The sequence below is a fragment of the Carettochelys insculpta genome, chromosome 4 (assembly GCF_033958435.1).
Source record: "Carettochelys insculpta isolate YL-2023 chromosome 4, ASM3395843v1, whole genome shotgun sequence".
NCBI lineage: Eukaryota > Metazoa > Chordata > Testudines > Carettochelyidae > Carettochelys > Carettochelys insculpta.
The window spans coordinates 8,581,081-8,595,343 of NC_134140.1; the positions used below are offsets into that span (position 1 = coordinate 8,581,081).

Sequence of the window (14,263 nt, forward strand, 5' to 3'; positions counted from 1 at the left end):
ATGTTGGTCAATTTTGATTGCACAAAGAGGCCTCATGCTGTTGCTGGTGCTCTGATTGCCTGGCTTCTTTGGGGTTCTACAAATATTCTCTTAAAATCTGGGATTTCTACTAACAGTCCCACCAGAGAACTCACTTGCCCAGATATTCAAACAGAAAGGAGCAAGGACGGGAGAGAGGCTGGTCTGGCTGAGTATCGTCAAGCAAATAGAAGACTTTCTGCAGTGGTCCCTTGGCTAAATAACTACTTCATAAGACTGTTGGGAGATCTCATTTGCAAAGCCTGTAGACACCCAAAGATGAAAAGTGAGACAGAAGTACCTGTTCATTGGGATGAGGCTTTTCCCTTTTTCCTGACCTGGCACCATAACTGTATCTTCACTTTGTAGTTACCTTAAGAGCAGCCTTCATCTTCTAGCTGCCTGAACTGAGGGTGTGCCAGAAGGGAAACTAAGGTTTCATATCTCAGCCCTTCAACTACCTCTCTCCTATCAGCAGCAAGAGCAAGGATTAATGGAGGTCACAGGGTTGGGGGACTTGTCATCCATGAATTCTGAAACACATTCCGATTTTGAAATGCGTTCCTGTTCATATCGTGCAGTTATAGGGATTGAGTATTGTAAGCCTGTCATTACCCATCCAAAGTCCTTGCTAGGACACTGGACTGAGAAAAGATCTTTTCATGTGGGGGAAAATATTCAGCCATCAGCCAGGAATGACTTCTGGTTGCTCCTGTCCCGGTTATCATCATCATCATCATCATCAACAACCATGGGCTCAGCACCCGTTGGTGTCCGATGCCTCTCTCACTTATTTCCTTCCATCTTTCCCTGTCCAGTGTGGAGTGGCTTCTCTTCTGTAGACCAGCTCTGAACTAATCTACTATATCGTCTACTCATTCTCTGTGGGATTTTCCTCTCCTATGTGAACTGTCCGTTATACCGAATACCAGGGTCATGACTTTTCACTTGTCATTCATCCTGCAGAAATGCCCGAATAGCTACAGCTTCCATTGTATAACCTTTTGCAGTAGGTCCTGGCTCTGACTTCCATAACACATTACAGACTGAAATATAAGAGCAGCTTTTAAGGTAGGACTGCACCATGTTCAGAAATGAGTAGAACTTCAGTTTTCTAACTCAGGCATTCCCCTTCCATGGCTGGTCATCTCAGCTGTAAAATATTTCACAATAGCTTGGATCAAATCAGGGACCTCTGGAGCTAAGCGCATGAGCCTCTGCAACACAAGCAAAAAACCCACGTCTCTCCACAGACTCACTGATCTCGCTCTAAAGGCTTGTCTACACTTATTGGAGAGTCAATGCTCCCGAGATCGATCTTCCAGCGTTTGATTTAGCAGGTCTAGTAAGGACCCACTAAACTAAACACTGAGGGTGTCCCCGTCGACTCTGCTATTCTTCACAGTCTCAGTCAGTCGCAAGGAGTAAGGGATTTTCTCCTGTTGACCTCTCCCTATGGGAACAGTGCAGGAAATTGATGTAAGGTATGTTGACTCCAGCTATGCAATTCACGTTGCTGGAGTTGTGCATCTTAGATCAATTTTCTCCCCTCCTGTATACCTGGCCTACTTGCCTCTCAGTGCCACTAGCTGGGACAGAACATTACACGGAGGAGGTATGTGGATTACCGTTTCCATAGGAAGAAAAACACAGTAATGACATGTTGCATAGAAGCTCGGAGGCCCTTGTCATCTGAGAGGCCTTAGGTCATGGAGGGGAAAAGGAGAGTGCATTACAAAAACCTTGTTTTCCGTATCTTTAATGGAGGGCTCTGTGGCCTGTGTCATAGCTGATTATCTGTTGTGCAGCCTGTGAGTGGAAGCAGTTCTCCACACAATGCAGAGGGGACCTGTGGAACTCACTGCTGGGTGGTTGTGAAGACCCAAATGATGATGGAGTTCCAGAAAGAACTGGACAAGCTCGTGGAGCATAGCTCCATTGCTGGCTGGCTGGCTGACGCAGGCAGGGATGAAACCCCATCCTTGGAGGGGACGGTCCCTGGCCTCTGATTGGCAGAACTTGGGACTGGTGGACAGCGGGTGGATCACCGGATGATTATCTGTTCTGTTCACTCCCTCTGAAGCAGCTGGCATCGCCCCCTGTGGGAAGATAGAATACTGGCAGCGCCCACTGTCCTCCCAGTTGCCCTGAAACATCACCCGGTCCACCTAGCCCCCTGAGTGGTGCAGCTCTCTTGTTTCCCACCAGAGATGTGTGTGGCACACAGGCTCTGTCCAGGTACTCTGGCCTTCCTTCTGTCACTGAACTCCGTGTGACCCTCCTCCCAGCAGCTGTTGCCTGTGGACTCTCGTTTATCAGTCTCCTGATGGGGAAAAGAGACTGGTGGGGAGGGTTTTTCTGAATGGCCACATCCACAGACCTCCTTAGGCTTCTCAGAGGTGAAATTTCCGACTCTTCTGCATTCTAAATGCTAACTGCTTTCTAGTCTGTTCAGGGTCTGCCCGACAGAGCAGGTGAGTAGGAAGCTGGAAGGGCAGACTGGGAGCCAAAGCACAAGGCTGGATTTTAACAGCCACAGCCCTGGAGGGTGCAAAGAGGGTAGAATCCATGTATGAGGCTTGCAGCTGCAGTGGTGGCAGGGTTGCTTCCTGAGCAACACAGCCAGTCTTCAGCTGTGCTCCTCACAGGTCAGCCACATGGAGACAGAACCAAGAATGTGTAATGGAAGGTTGCCAGCTTTCTAATGACTGGTAACAGGTCCTGTGAGGCATCAAACCAGGCCCTGCCCCTGCTCCACTTCTTACCCTCAAGGCCCTGCCCCTGTCGCTAGCTTCTTTTTCACTCCCCCCGTCGCTTGTTGGATTGTCCTGGTGAACCTGCCTGCGGTGGCCCTAGCTGAGCAGAAGCTGGCATGGGTTAATGACCTGGCACCTGCCTCCATCCTGCTGTAACTGGGCTTTTGGTTTTGGTGCCATTGAGAGTTGGAATTTCCAGTTGAAAACCAGGCACCCGGCAACCCTAAATGGTGCCCGAAAACCGGAGTCAAAAAGCAAGCAGTCCAGATATACCCTGGAGGAATGGTACCTTGAGTGCAAGATACCAGTGTTATTCCTTCCCCATCTGTGCTGTTCTCTCACCAGCTACTTCCTGGGAGGAGAGTTCTCCAAGTTCCTAGCCGTTGCTGTGCCCCTAAGCCTACCCTTGCTGGGATATCATAACACCAGGGCCCCCTCCCAGTCACACGTGACAGCCGGGGTATGTCGATACACAGTTTAGCCAACCCTGAGGTCTGTTTATAGACTTAGTCACTTAGATGAAGCTAAAAACACATCACAGGGATCCAAACAAAGCTCAATCCAGCCTCACTGTGCAGCCTGAAAGGGCTAAAAATAAAGTGATAAGCCGTCGTGCAGTAACACAAGCAGCTGGTCCAAGCTCCTCTGCCAGACACCCGACTACCACTGCCTGCCCGGCTCCCACCCATTGGCCTGAGTCACAGGCACCATCCAGCACTCCAGATGGGATGCCTTGATTTTCTTTTGCAGGGTAAAGCACTCTCAACCCAATCTTCCAAACATCCTTTGTCACGGCTCCTTCCCCACTCTAGCAAGACAAATGCAGAAGTGGGGGGCCAGCAAAAGTACCTCCAAAACCTTATCTACCAGGTTTTGGTATAAACTTCCCCCCCAAAAATCCTAAAAACCTTAGATTATGGGGATAAAATTCGCTGCCACCGCCAAGTAATAGTAAGGAAACCAGGGAGAGACGACTTGGGAAATCTCAGCCCCAAAAGTAAAAACCAGGACACAAACATTAACCAATGCCAGGTTAATAAAAAGAAAAAGAGAGAACTTTTATTACAACAATACTCATGTTGCAAGCCTCATGACTAGATGGAAGAGTCACAAAGTAAAACACATGGGGAGTCTCTACCATGGGCCTAGAACTTAGATACAAGGAGAGTAAAAGAACATTTTTAAAAAGTGCCCAGACATCAGATCCCACTTCCCAAACCATAAAACAATAAAGCCTAATGGACTTATCTAAACTTTACCCTACTTGCAGAAGATTGGAGGGCCTGTTCTTGGAGGGAGATATTCTGTGTCTCTCTCCCTCATGGCTGGAAAGAAGAAGAAGGAACAGAGGACAGAAAAACGGAGGAGCCAAAATATTCAATTCTTACCTACATGCCTATAGGCCAACCCCACCTGGCTAAGGAGGTTAACCCTTTTACTCCCAGGCTGCTGGCGAACCCTCATGATCATGACATACTTGCTGGAGAAACCATGGCAGCGGTCCCCTCTAGGTCCACCAGCTCTTAGGCAGCTGTTCACAGCCAGCTCCAGGATGATGGTTACCCAGGCCTGCCGACAGACGGCCATAGGGGAAACTGCCCTGAAGTCCAGCGATTCAAAACAGACTGGCGCTGCCTGCTTCTGCAGGAGCAGTGGCAGCTGGAGCCCCTGTCCCTTTAAGTCACCACCAGAGTGTAATCCATGCACCTATGTGTGGTTAACTGTCCCATGTAGTGGTACCTGGACCACTTCACAGAGATAGAATGTGTCCTCTACAGCCTACGCTGAGAGCCAGCTGGCCTTTCGCTCGTGCTGTAGAGGCACCTGCACCAAGCTCCCGAAGTCCCAGATTTGAGTTCCCTTGTGGGCAGTTACAGGAGTCCTCTGTGGTGTACTCCCAGTGGCTCTTTGGACTGCCTGGGAAGAGTGCGGGGGGCAGCACAGTGTGCTTGGGGCAGCTGCTCCCAGCTCTGCTCCCCCTGCCTCAGGCCCTGCCCCTTCTGGAAGTGAAGAGCCAGGTGCACTCCCAGCTTTGCCAGGGGCCCTACAAGTCTTTCAGCCCCCTGTGGTGACCTGGAGTCCTTGGACACATTCTGGGTAGGTTGGGGTGTGCAGGGGTGGCCTGAAACTTCCTAAGAGGGGTGCAGCGCAATCAGCTGTTGAGGTCTTGGGCTCATCCATCCCATAAAAATGCTGCAGGGTGTTCCTGTTCTCGTGGACGTGCGTCACACGGATTAAAGAATTCTACAGACATATTTTCTTACGTGTGCCAAAAGGTATTTTTCCATCTGAACATGAGTGAAATCTCCACCAGTTTGGCTGACATTAGCATATTGGGGGAGGCATGAAAAGTGGTGCCCGACATAAGACGTTTGCTCACCCCTGGCATAGGTGCATATACATATGTCTTAGAGAGGTGGAAGGAACCTTAAGAAGTCTCTGAGTCCAGTTCCTTACACTTACTGCGGAACCCTATCATCATCCCTGACAGAGTTTTTTTTTAATTTAACCAGCCCGAGACTCTTGAAAGGGGCCCCCTCAGGGACTGAACTCACAACCCTGGGTTTAAAAGGCCAGTTCTGAAATGTGTGGTGACATCGTTACTGAGGGGGACAAAAGAACCCCCCAGTAACCCGCACTATCATTGGCTGTCTCAGTGGAGAGACCCAAGGCTGAGCTGACATGAAATGATGTGGCTGGCACCCATTCCAGGAGGCCCAGTAAGCATCTGGGGTAGCGAGGGGAGGGAGGCGAGTTTGCTGTCACTGCTGGTGCTGTATGCTCAAGGCTGGTGCTGCTCAGCACCCCTACACTGGGATCTGAAAGGGCTTCAGAAACAGATATTAAAAGGCAAAACAGCCACCCCCTCCCCAGCCTAGGAGGCAGGAGTTCAAGGCTGTCTTTGTTCATTCACCAGCTCTGCCACCAATGTCCTGTGTGACCTTAGGAAGTCCCGTAAGTGCTGAGCCTTGGTACCTCAGGACCGATACACCTGTTCTCCCTTGTTTGTGTAAACTCTAAGGTCTTCTGTTTAGACATTGCACTACACACACTGCCTGGCACGATGGGGGTGGGAGCTGGGGGCTGAGCTCAGTCTGAGAACTCTAGTGAATACTGACGAGAGTGTCAATTCCTGTCCCTTCTCTGGATGTCCCTGGCCTAGGGTTGCGCAAGACAGAAAATAATGGGGTTGACCTTCCCACCTCTCTGCTGATTCCTTTCTTGCCCAGCTGAACGTGCCCTGAACGATCTCCTGGCACAGGCAATGTGCTTCCTGCCTGCTGAGAATCACCTTGCCAAGCCATGTGTTGTGCCAGCCTCCTTTTGTCCAGCGCAGCCTTCTAGCCAGAGTCACTTCTGGAATTATCAGCTGGCTGGAGTGGCCGATAAAGCATTTACATAGAGGGAGGCAATTGAGATTTACACACTGGCGTCCATAACCAGCTTCCTGGGCTTTCTTCCTGTTTGGCTTGAAATGAAATGGGGGAAGCACAATAGCTTCATCCTGGCAGCCAAGGGCAGAGCTTCTGACTGTGGAAACAGCTCACGCACAATGCCTGCTTTGTGGAGCTGTACTGAGTCCTCAGGGGACACAAAGGGTCTGCTTCTCCACGGCACAGAAACTGGCAGAGGCAGGAGAGCCCGTCTGTTCTCCCAGGAGCCGCTTGGCCTGGCCAGGGCCAGTGGTGGGGAGTGATGGCGGTATAGTAGGGTTGGCTAAGTGGCCTAACCAGTGATGTGTGATTGATTGTTTGAGCCGGAGGTTAGAGAATTTACAGTGGTTCAGCCTGCGCTGTACATCTGCTAAGCACAATTCCTGTGCTCTTGACTAGTGGCACTGTGACTCACAATGGCTGTCGGGCTAAAATAAGAGTCAGTCTGGACTTCTGCCCTTTCCTCATATGGAATCTGAAGCTTTTCTGGGCAAGTTTGGGTCCCTCTTGCCTAACCCCTCCCCCAGAGGACGGTTCTCCTTGCAGGCACTTTCCTGCCAACATTTAGCACTTATATCACATTTTTCCATCCAAGGGTCTCAGGGTGCTGCCCAAAGGCAGAGACAATTCATTACCTCCATTCTTCTGATCAGAAAGTAGGTCACAGAGAGATGAAGTGACTTGCCCATGGTTACTGACTGAGTCAGTAGCGCAGCCCAGGAAATGGCCACCCCAAATGCCAGGGGTGGTGGTACAGTCATCCAGGGAGTAGGCAGGTTGGAGAGGTCAAGCAGTTGGGAGACAAGCACCCCTGCAGCTCTCTGTTTTCTAGCAGAGCTCTCACATCTGAAATACATCTCTCTGCCTGGAGTGGGACCTGCAGCTGCATTTCACTGTTTACTGCTGGCTGGGCTGAGGCCTGTTTGCAGCGCAGGGCTGAGCTTGTCCTTCCAGGGGGGTCAGATTTGCTGTAGAGTGTCTAGCAGGTACTTCTGTGACAGCGATTTATTCCAGTGCTTAACCACCCTGACAGTTCCCGAGGAAGTCCCGGGGGTTATCCTTATTCCTCTGGTTTTTCCTGTGTTTTCCTCTTCCAGTCCCATGGAATCTTTCCCGTCTTCCCTGACTTTTTGAAGATAATAGCTAATGGCTCAGATACCTCCTCAGACATCTTCTTGAGTATTCTAGGATGCACTTCATCAGCCTGTAGTGACTTGAAGATATCTATCTTGTCCAAGTAATTTAATTTGTTCTTCCCCTATATTAATCTCAGGTCCCATCTCATTTTCATGGGCTTTCACTACGTTAGATGTCCATTTGCTCTTTAATTCAGGTGACGCACACTGGCCTGAGCTAAAGGATGACAAAGTCCAGAGACTGGGGAAAAGGAGAAGCTTGAGTCTTCTGGCAACTTTTAGGCCAGTTCCAGAATGCAAGTGTGGTGGGGCAAGTGTCCCACCCCTGCAAGGAAGGAGGTAAGGAAGGTTGGATGAAGCCTGCACAGGACCCCCAGCCAATGAGTGAAAGGATCCCAGGGAGAGCCAATCAGAAGGCAGCTTGCTGGGGCAGCCCTGCATATAAAGAACTGCTCTGGCAGAGCTGGATCAGTTAGTTCCTGGTTAGGGAAGGTGAAGAATCAGCTACTGGTGTGTGTCAGTGTCTTATGTAGAGCAGAGGTGGGCAGGCAGAGGGGACCTAGGGGAAAGCTTTAGTCCAAAGCCTGCCAGACTGCTGGCCCTGAGGTCCCAGGCCACTAAGGTGCAATAGTTAGATACTGACCAGGGAAGGTGCAGGACCAGCTCCCAATGGCTACGTCTACACGTGCACGCTACATCGAAATAGTCTATTGCGATGAATAACGTCTACACGTCCTCCAGGGCTGGCAACGTCGATGTTCAATGTCGACGTTGGGCAGCACCGCATCGAAATAGGCGCTGCGAGGGAACGTCTACACGCCAAAGTAGCACACATCGAAATAAGGGTGCCAGGAACAGCTGCAGACAGGGTCACAGGGCGGACTCAACGGCAAGCCGCTCCCTTAAAGGGCCCCTCCCAGACACAGTTGCACTAAACAACACAAGATCCACAGAGCCGACAACTGGTTGCAGACCCTGTGCATGCAGCATGGATCCCCAGCTGCAGCAGCAGCAGCAGCCAGAAGCCCTGGGCTAAGGGCTGCTGCACATGGTGACCATAGAGCCCCGCAGGGGCTGGAGAGACAGCGTCTGTCAACCCCTCAGCTGATGGCCGCCATGGCGGACCCCGCTATTTCGATGTTGCGGGACGCGGATCATCTACGCGTGCCCTACTCCGACATTCAACTTCGAAGTAGGGCGCTATTCCCATCTCCTCATGGGGTTAGCGACTTCGACGTCTTGCCACCTAATGTCGATTTCAACTTCGAAATAGCGCCCAACACGTGTAGCTGTGACGGGCGCTATTTCGAAGTTGGCGCCGCTACTTCGAAGTAGCGTGCACGTGTAGACACGGCCAGTAAGAGCAAGCACTCCACGAGAGCAGTGCAGGGTAGGCTAAGGGGAGCTAGAGAGAGGCTCCAGCCTGATGCCTGCAAGGCTGCTGGCCCTGATAGAGTGGCCCAGAAGTTGCAAGGCACCCCAGGGGAAGTAGCCCAGGGAGTGAGGCAGCAAAGGGGAGAAAAGAAGAGGGCAAGACAAGGCTGCTCCCAGCCAGTCCTCGGCCAGGACTCAGAGTAATGGGTGGACCTGAGTCCCTCTCTTTCCCCTTTGCACTACATCTGGCCACACCAGCTGTGGCCAATACAGGCTGTGGCTTGCCCCGAGGGAGGGGGCTAGAGAGAGGATAAAGCTGGCCACATTGGTGAGTGCATTGGACCAGGACAGCTGAGACTCCCAAGACTGCAGTGGGCACTGCTGGAGGGCAGTGTCCCGACGAGGACCCAGCGATCACGGGAGTGACGCAGGTCCTGAGCAGAGCACAAAGGAGAATGGGGAGCGGTGGCGCACAGAGGGAGGTGCCTTGTTGAGGCAAACGAGCCAGTTCACTCACTGAGCAGCAGGAGGCGCTGTGGCTGGGACTGCACCTTGTGACAGCTGTCCTCTGAGAGGCTGGGACGTGACAAGCTGCCATGCCAAGTCTAACTCCAAACCCTTCCCCCTTCCTGGGAGCAGGGCCCCTCTCCAACTCCTTTGGGAGCCTGGTAGCAGCGAGTGGCCAAAGTGCTTTGCAAGATCCTGTCAAGTCTATTAGACTGATCACGGGCCTAGTTTATGTAACCAGAGAGTGACATACAGGCGCGGTGAGGAGACTGAACTTCCATAGCCAGCCCAAGTCACGTGATGTGGAACAGGTTCTGAAGGCAAGTGCCCCATCCTGTAACAGGCACTGCCGACGGCAGCTATTACTGCACTGGTAAAGTGCGGCGGTGCTCAGAAAAATGACGTCGGATATGGATTGTAGCCCGTGTAGACATGTCACAGCTCGCTTTAATCTAGCTAGCACAGAGCTTGGCACAGCAAAGCTGCAGCGTTATGGGGCTCTGTCCAGGCTAGCCCTACATTTAATTACCCCAGGGTTCCAGGTGGGCTCATGTCAGACCTAGCTAAGTTAAAATATTGACATACCATATGTGAAATGGCACTTTCTTGCTTAAGTCCCTGCTCCCACCCTAGATGTCTGGGTCAGGCCTGATTACAGGACTGAGCCAAGCAAGTTTTGACAGCTCTTCTACACAGCAAAGACCACAGCATTCTGGAAAGCAGTCTGGATTCTGTCTGCCTTGTGCAGCAGCAAAACAGTTAAATCCTAAGAGTGAGGTACTTCTAGGCAGGGGTGAGATCTTTGTACATGGCAGAGAAGCCACGGTTTGCATCTCGGGTCACAGGATAAACCAGCAACATTTGCATTTTAAAGAGGAAATAGTATCAGTAGTAAAAATCAAACAAAGATGAGGTCTGATCCAATTCTCTTTGTAATCAGTCCAAAGCATCCCTCTGATTTCCCAGTCATCAAATTACAGCTGGTTTCCCCATGAGGGGTGCAGTAGCTCTGGAAACGTGGATTAAAACAATGTATTTTGGGCCTGAAATGACAGAGGGCTCTATTACAAATCCTGTGGGAATATCCCCTTGTATTTACTCCAGGGTCAGAAATCTGCTGTTGCATACAAGACACCAAGGAGCTTTTGTAGTGCCACACATCTGGGGGTGGCGGGGGTCATTGGCAGCAGCGATTGAACCTGGGACCACCGGATCTAAATACAGGATGAGTCTATATCTACTGCTGCATGAATAGACTCTTCTGTGCAAGGCTCCAGCAAGCTTGTGCACTTCCCTCAAGCAGTGGCTGTTTCACAGCTACCACTGGGGAGTGACAAAGTGCCGTACTGAGGGGGTCAGTGTTCTACACACCCCCTGGCTGGGGAAGGGGGTCCCAGGCTTTAGAGTTCTGCAAGTGAACCATGTAACAGGCTGCCTGGCTTTCCTGCTTACAAATGACCCACTGCCACGGTCACCCACAGGTTCTTAGGGGCCCAAGGCAAAATCTGAAACCAAGAGTATAAGAAATGCCGAGGGGAGGTCTGGCTGGCACATGTTGGATGGTGAGCTCAGCCTGCACTTGCCCCACAGCTTCAGGTCCCAGGGGGCACCCCCAGAAATATGTCACATGGTACATGACCTGCCCTCAATGGAGCGAGTGTCAAACTGCCCGTGGGGGGTTGCAGGTTAGTTAAGGAGCCTTCTGAGATGGGGACCTCAGAGCAAAACATCCTTTTAGTGCCACACCCAGAGTTCTGCACTGCCCTGCCCACTTCCACACCCAGCATGTCTTTTCTGGGCAATTTATTTAATCCAGACATACGTAAACATGACAGAACAGCTCCTCAGCCACCCTGGGCTATGACTTCCCCGTTTCCTTTCTGTCCTTCCTGCCTCTGGGAGAGTCTTTATGCTCAGTTCATTAAGCCCAATCACCCTGGGCTGTTCTCCTGAGCAGGTTCCCCTCCCAGGGGACTTCCTGCTCCTGGTCTGCCTCTCAGTTCCCAGGGTGCCAACAGTAAAAGCCTCATATCTGCTCTCTGTGCTCCTTTCCTAACTGATTATCAAGCTTATTTCACCGATACTTCCTCTCCTCTTAGGCCCAGTAGCATTTTCTTTTAGCCTGATTAGGGTCAGCTGGCCAGGCACAGGTGCATTGGCCCTGTCCTCTCTTAGGGGATGTCTACCCAGCCTCTGACCGCAACATTATCAGCCCAGGTCTATATACTTCATCTTCACCTTTAACACTTGACCCTTCCCCATTTTTCCTTTGCATCAATGGCCTTCCTCCCTCTTTCCTTGTTCTGGGGTTGTGGCTGTGCCTTCATTCGCCACCACTTGTAACAAGCTGGGCTTTTCCCTAGCTCACAAATCACCCACCACCACACCCAGAGTAAAAGCCTATTACATTTCCTCTGTAGTAGGCTAATTAGTTTCTCTCTGTTTCAGCTGGAAATGGATCAGAGAATCAGTGTTTAAAATCCATTGCAAGTGCTCTTAATCCTTCAGGGTGACTGCAGGCTTTCAAAACTGTCCTTTAATTTTGAAGGATTTTCAGGACTGTAATGAAGTGAGTTTTAAGTAATGTATTCAGTCAGAGGTTGCAAAAATCTTCTCGAGTTGGGTTTTTTTAAAACCACCCCTAAAAATGCCCCTCCGGTTTGAAAGCTAATGAATCCCAATGTTTTTGATTTCTTCTGTTTCTCTGCCGAAGCATCTCCCATTGCTTTAATTTTACTTTAATTAGCATTCAGTCCTCTTTTTTTCCAGACATGCCAGTCATCACATAAACCAGCTGGTTCCCGTTTATAACGGACCTTATAAATACTGACTGCCATTGGAAATGGAGCACCAAGAGGGTTACTTTAGCTCATACATTTTGAGAGTGCCCCTATATCCAGAATTTTTAGTATGAGGTGGACAAACAGACCAATTAAATTTCATTCTTAGCTATATTCCTGATGCCTTGAGGTTACCTGGTAACAAGATGGCTTCATTCCAATGTGTAACTTTGGTTCCTAAAAATTAATCTTGCAAAAATGGAGATGTTAATCTCTGCTATACGTGGCAGCCTGGATCAGAGGCATGGCTGACCCCGCATCTAACAAACAACTGGCATTCTGCAGAAATGGCCACAAAATCCAAATCTATTTGGGGTTGACTTTTTAGAGGCCTGTGATTAGCGCAGATCCTGGAGATGTCTCACTTGCCCTCCGCTGCCTATAGCCTAACCTTCTTTATTTACTTTGAGTATTATGATGAGTTTGGTATTTTGGTACATTCGTTGCATTTGGAAAAAATAATGAAAAATCAGAAACTGATCAAAACATCCTGTTGTTTCTTAGTCATGGAGAAGGGTTTTATCATTAGGTCACTGGGAATGGGACGGGCGGCAGGAACACAAGAGAGCTGAGGTAAATTCCCCTACTCTGTCATAGGCTCTGCGTGTGACCTTGGGCAACCCATTTAATTTCTTTGTGCTTTGGTCTGTAAAATGAGAGTAATAGCGCTTCCCTGCCTCCCAGGCAGACGTTGTGCAGATTGATCCATTCATATTTAGGCATTCAGATACTGACCAGCATCTGAAGAAGTGAGTTAACTCACGAAAGCTCATGCTCTAAACTTTTCTGTTAGTCTATAAGGTGCCACAGGACCCTTCTTTGCCTCTGACACTTGTACCCATAGAGTTACCCCACCAGGCAACCAGTTGTCTCCAGGTCTTAAACTTTTAATTTCTTTTTCTTTGGTCGAGCAAAGTGAAGCATGCAACTAGACGGCATTTTTTTCTTCAACTGTATGCAACACAGTAACGTTTGAATGCCACGTCTGCTTGATCACATCATTTCAGGGTATGTGTGGGCAGAAAGAAACCACTTGATTTTGATGCACCTTATAGACTAACAGATATTTTGGATCATAAGCTTTCGTGGGCTTTTGCCCGTGAAAGCTTATGATCTAAAATATCTGTTAGTCTATAAGGTGCCACAAGACTTCTTGTTGTTCTCGAAGCTACGGACTAACACGGCCACCTCTCTGATATTTGATTTTGATGACAATTTGAAAACCAGAAGTGGGAAGCAGAGGACTCATGGAACCCCAGGTATTTGATGAGCAGATTCAGCCACTTCAGCTGGCTCTGTAATTGTCCATAGACTGAGGAAACCATTGATGGCAGCTGGTGTTTCCTGTAATTTTTTCCATCCTCCATATGGAGTGTAGCACATTCACACCCTGAATGATGTATCTTTCAGAAAGAAAGGGAACAAGCATGGAGTGGGAGATGGAGGGATTGAGTGGAGACAGGGCGACCCTCACATGAGAATAGGTGTGATGGGACAGGGTGGAGAACACTTAGGACAAGCAGAGCCCCTGGAATGAAGGAGAGAGAAGAACAGGGCTGGAACACTGGAGAACTGGTCCATGCACAGCTTAAGAATTCTGGGGGACGTTATGGAATTATTACAAAATTGGAGTTTCATGGAATGGCTCATTGTGGAACTCACCATTTGCTAACAGGGCCGTAGCATGCCTCTGACAGGCCAGAAATGATAATCTGTCACTAAACCTTCAGGGCAGGCATGGAAGACCTGCCACTGTACTATGTAACCAAATACATTTTGCAATGGGTCAGGTATTTGGTGACTCTTTGAGTGGTTGAGGGTATTCCACGTACCTACGGGAATGAAAACTAGCCACAAAAAAATAAGCTGTGCCTGGTACTGCAGTCTTGCAGTTAGTTCTTAGTTGAACAAAAGTTGCGGGGAGAAAACCCTGAACCAAACCTATTGCAGAGAAAATATAAGGCAGTTGGCAGGCACTGCTGTTAGCTTCGCTCTCTGGCCTCTCCTGCAGCTGTGTTGCTCTCCGGGTGTCTCGTTCTCCAAGACTTTGGGCTGTGCTCTGAAAGCAAGCCTCAGATGCTGGGTGTTCCAGCGAGGCGTAAGCACCATGGAACAGACTCGCAACACATAGCATATCACTGCACCTTTCGTTTTGGGTAAAGAGATTATACAGGTTAAAGTCTGGTTTGCAAATTGCA

The 14,263-nt window shown here is 49.8% G+C and overlaps 1 long non-coding RNA gene across 1 annotated transcript in view; it reads right to left on the reverse strand.

The window, feature by feature from the left end:
- Positions 1-1,848: 1,848 nt before the first annotated feature.
- LOC142011933 (uncharacterized) overlaps positions 1,849-14,263 on the reverse strand; it is a 55,711-nt gene continuing 43,296 nt past the window's right edge. The window contains exon 4 of the long non-coding RNA XR_012645218.1: positions 1,849-2,117. This is a non-coding gene — a long non-coding RNA (uncharacterized LOC142011933). The remainder of the gene's footprint in view (positions 2,118-14,263) is intronic.